Source organism: Cetorhinus maximus, chromosome 30 (genome assembly GCF_964194155.1).
Source record: "Cetorhinus maximus chromosome 30, sCetMax3.hap1.1, whole genome shotgun sequence".
In the NCBI taxonomy this organism is placed as follows: Eukaryota; Metazoa; Chordata; class Chondrichthyes; order Lamniformes; family Cetorhinidae; genus Cetorhinus; species Cetorhinus maximus.
In genome coordinates, this window is record NC_135908.1 from 4,236,025 (window position 1) to 4,241,108 (window position 5,084).

Below are 5,084 nucleotides of genomic sequence, written 5' to 3' on the forward strand. Positions count from 1 at the left end.
AATAACTGCACTATCAGCCTTTCTCAAAAGTTAAACCGGATACAACTGGAAATTTGGCCCATGCTGAATTCATGTGTTAAGACACAAGATCTACTAAAAGGTTGATTCAACGTCATAGTTCATACATGGGGAATAGACACGTGTTCAAACAATTTGCCCATAAGTGCTTCATTTCAAAGTCCAGACATACTGGGAAGCTTCAGATTCATGATCTCATCTCCTTTATGTTCACAGAGATATACACATATGTTAGAGAAAAAGTAAAATTACAGTGTTTGCTTCAATGCTTGTTTCATCATTCATATCTCATTTTTAGTTTCAAGTGTCAGCTGTGGCTCAGTTTGTAGCCTTGTCACCTCTGGGTTAGAGATTATGGGTTCATAGTCCCACTCCAAGACTTCAGCACAAAAGTCAAGGCTGACACTCCAATGTAACACTGGGGGAAATGCTGCTTCTTTGGCGGTGCCATCTTTTGGATGAGACGTTAAATCCGATCCAGCCTGGTCTCTCAGGTGGGTGTAAATGATCCCATGGCATAATTTCAAAGAGGAGTAAGGAACTTATCTCCAGTGTTCAGGTCAACATGTAACCCTCAATCAACATTACAAACACAGATCATCTGTACATTATCACATTGCTGCCTGTGGGAGCTTGCTGTGTGCAAAGTGACCGCTGTTTCCTATATTACAACAGTGAATACACTTCAAAAGTACTTCATTGCACTGTGGGACGGGTTGATGTTCTGAAAGGTGATAAATATAAACCTATGTCTTTCTTTCCACTTCTGGCTGGGCCTGTTTGTGAATAATGCAGCAATCCCCATTGGATAGTTACCAACACCCCACCCTCCCCTCTTCTATGGTTTACACACCATAACAGCCGATTTGGAAAAAAAAATCACAATTTATTGAAAAAAAAAGTGGAAGAAAACTGAAGAGCAATGAATGCTCTTGGCAACAAGGCAAAAAAATATGGATTGCAATCATCAAGCAAATGATAACCAGCAACCAAAACTGCTAATTGCGCGCAGGACATTCTTAAAAAGGTGACTACAACCAGATTTTGGTCAGATAAACAAAAGGAGATAATGCTGCAAACATTCCGCAGGTTAATGGGCATCGTTGCGCAGACGGACTGTACAAGTTGTTTTCCACTGAACAGGTGTTTGCTTTAAATTCATGACAGCACAAACTTATCCCTTTTTTTAAAAAAAAAATTAAATTTTTTAAAAATTAAATTAAATCGCAATTTCCACCCCCCGGTCTTTGTACCACCTTAAACTAAACTGAATTTAAAACCTACAAATTTTCCAGCCACAAACCCTTCATCAAAATGCCGGACAATTACGTCGACGGTTTGACCGTGCCCCTTCCCCCTTCCCCTTTGCCGGCGGCCGATCCCGTGCGCATGTGTGCAGGTGTCCGAAGTCCCCTCCCTTCCTCCACCCCGAGAGCCACGTAACGAGCCGCCGCCACGTGCAGGAGAGAGAAAAAAAAACGCGGCTGCCGATTGGTCCAGAAGCCCCTGAGCGCCGGAGCTTGCACGATTGCCAACACCTCCAGGATTGCCCTGGAGTCCCCAGCAATTGATGTTTGATCTCCAAGGATTTTTAGTCTTCCCTTTACTGACTTTATTCACTCATAGATTTCAAAATAAATCAAGGTTTTTTTTAATCACTTATTTTTCCAGCATTTTCTTGTTAGACTTTTGTCTATTATTTATAAAAAATATTCAAAATGGAGAGAACAGTTGTTTTAACTGACAGTTAAGAATCATCCAATAGCTTTTGGAATTAGCATAGGAGGGCGGTGCTCTGTCATGATGAACATGTCAAATGACCAATGGGATGGGAGCCAAGGGGCGGGGGATTTGAGGGAAGGCGGTCATATGCAAATGAAATCTCCATGAAGAAATGCAACCAAAATTGGCAAGCCTATCTAAACTGACCAACTGGTCAGTCAAGTTGACACTTTTAGATACGTCCACTGATTTGGTCGTTGAAAGCACGACGTTGTTCAAGGAATTGTATTCCAATACAAACTTTACAGCATCTTACCTTTAGTTTTTGTTTATAAATGCTTACAAAGTCTGGAGTCTTCCATCCAGAGTACACTCTGTCTTATAGCATGTCAACTATCATTCATGTACAAAATTCTGTGTTGTGCCTGCCCAGCTGTCATGTAAAGCACCATTTGAAGTATTACACAGACCCTTTTGCACATACTCCTGTGCTAAAGTTGAAGGTGGAGATAACAGCGAAGGAATAATTCCCCTGCTAATTTTGCAACAGACCAAATTTGTTTAGCTACTTGGAAAATCAACTATGAAAGCACTGTAGAATTATGCATTTACAAAAAGTAACCATTTGGCCCATCACATCTTTTCTGGCTCTCTAAAAAAGCTGTCCACTCAGACTCATGACCCAGCCATTTCCCCCTAGCCTTTTGATATTTCTCTTGCATATTTTTCCGCTTTCCTTTCCAAAATGTTTTGTGGAACCCCCCCTCTCCATTAGTATTCCTGAAAGATTGACAACTGTCTCATAATAGAAGAAAATGGTTTTTTTTAAACCCTCTCCCTTTAGTCCAACGCAGGCCATCTTCTCAGATCAATCAGCCATTTTTGTTAAATTTTATTGGACAGTTCAAAGCACGTAGCGATCTTCCTCTGTCTTTGGTGCTGGTAATCACTGTTCACTCATCGTTGCTTCATAATAACATCTCTCCATTGATCCCTGACTGCTCCTCAATATTTGATCTCAATCTAGCAGCAACTAGGCAACCAACCAGCCCAGCAGAACTTGAAAAAGAGGCCCAATCACATTGTAATCCTTGTGCCTGGCTTAAATTTAGTTATATAAGTGTTTAACAGTGCACAATGTTCCGTGGTGTTTCACAAAGGGGGTAGTTCAGACACTGAGAAGCATTTAGGAGCAGTCAGGGCGGTAGCCAAAAGTGTGGTGAAATGTAGATCACGAGGAAGCTTTTGAAATTGGGTTCAGATTGCAAGGTGCAGGTGTTTAGGAAAGGAATTCTAGTCCAAGGCAGTAATGTTTGATGATTTAGCACTTGGAATAAAGGGACAGTTCAGAAAGCAAAAGTAATCTGGTTGTGGTTGAAATTATATTATTGAAGCATTCTTTGTTAATGAGTAAATGTTTACTTGTGTAGGTTTAAGAGTTGACATAGTATGATCCATGTATGTGAGACTCAATACAGATAAGTGTACAGTAGAACAGTCAATAACAAATGCCCCTAAAATTTGGTCATTTTTTTCTGATTTGGTGGAGTACCTCTTATTGGCCGGTTCAGAAGTTTAGAGCTAGATTCTTGACCAAGGATAGTCTATTTATCAACAGTTAAAAATGGACACTGAACAGATAGTGAAATTTTAAGGATAAAAAATTCACAGTAATGTTTTCATTGATCCTTTTGTTATGTTTGTCAACTCTGAAAGCGGCGACCAACTTTTGTCTCATTTCATTGATTGTTTGTGCGTGTGGAGGGGGAAGTTGGGCAGGAACAGCAGAAAGTTTGGGGGAGTTGCAGTGAGACTGTTTTATTGATGACAAGGAGTTTATATTCCTCCTGAGAAATATCTGGACATTTGTATTGTGATGGAAGAAGGCCTTCAAACATTGAAGTGGAATGATTGCAAAGAGCAACAAGCAAACTAAATAAAATATCCTTCTTGATTACTTCTGCCAACAACAATGTTGTTAACTGAAGTAACCTTCATACTTTGCAATTGTTTCATTTTAGTGTCATATAATTTTGCACTCAATGCAACTGAGATACACAAAGCTTGTACATTCTCATTTATCTGTTGTTCTTGCTAGTCCAGAAGTTGCTTTGGAAATGCCTCTCCCCAGCTTAGCTCTTCTTTAGGGGAAGTCACACCTATCTGGCACGCTTTTCTATCATGTTTTATTGGTACAGTTGAGCTTATCCATTCACTTTACCTATCTCTGATTGAGTCATCTAATTTGGGTCTGCAAGGGAGATGCTATCACTGAAGGCTTGTACCTGATACCTCCCAGCTCTTTCTCCAAGGCAAGTAGTTTGAGGTCAGGATGGAGCTTGGGGGTCACAGTTCAGAGCGCATGACACATCACAACAGGTAGAGGGGAGAGATGAGTGAGCAGGCTCACATTTAGAAGCTGTAAGACAGTATTATAGTATGATGATAGTATAGATTGGTCTGACAACAATAAAGGATGAATGTGGGGTTTGAATGTTGGGCATTGGATTGGGATAATGATAATCAAGATAATCAATGGCAGCAGTGTGTACCATCTACAAGATGCACTGCAGAAATTCACCAAGGCTCTTTCGACAGGACCTTCTAAACCCACGCCCTCTACTACCTAGAAGGACAAGGGCAGCAGACACGTGGGAATACCACCACCTGGAAGTTCTCTCCAAGCCATTCACCATCCTGGAAATATATCGGCAGTTCCTTCAATGTCGCTGAGTCAAAATCCTGGAACTCCCTCCCCAACAGCACTGTGGGTGTACCTACACCACTTGGACTGCAGCGGTTCAAGAAGGCAGCTCACCACCACCTTCTCAAGGGGCAGTTAGGGATGGGCAAAAGATGCTGGCTTAGCCAGCGACGCCCACATCCTATGAACGAATAACAAATTGTAAATAAAGCTTTTTGCTTTTATTGTTCGGAAATTCATCAAAATGTTTTAACTCTTAATGTTGTATGATCATATTTATAAGCCTTGTGCAAATGGCATTATTTAATTAAGCACTGTCTTTAGCTACATATAGTTACTTAGCTTTGACCATATATCGCAAGATGATGTTGCTGAGCATAAACTTCTCGTGAGTGCGAATACTTGCAGAGGCGAACGCTAAGAACGCTAAATACGACCGACTTGGAACCTTTCACCCAATGGTGCTGCGTCAGGACCTTTTTCACCAACGCATGAAAGATACTAATTTTGTCTGAGTGACGGCATTGTTCAGCAAGGTTGAAGTAGTCCTTGAACGCGGGCTATAAAAACGACAGTGAAAGGAATAATCAGATTCGAGCAGTGGTTTGGACCCATTACAGCTGTTAGAGCCAATGTTAGA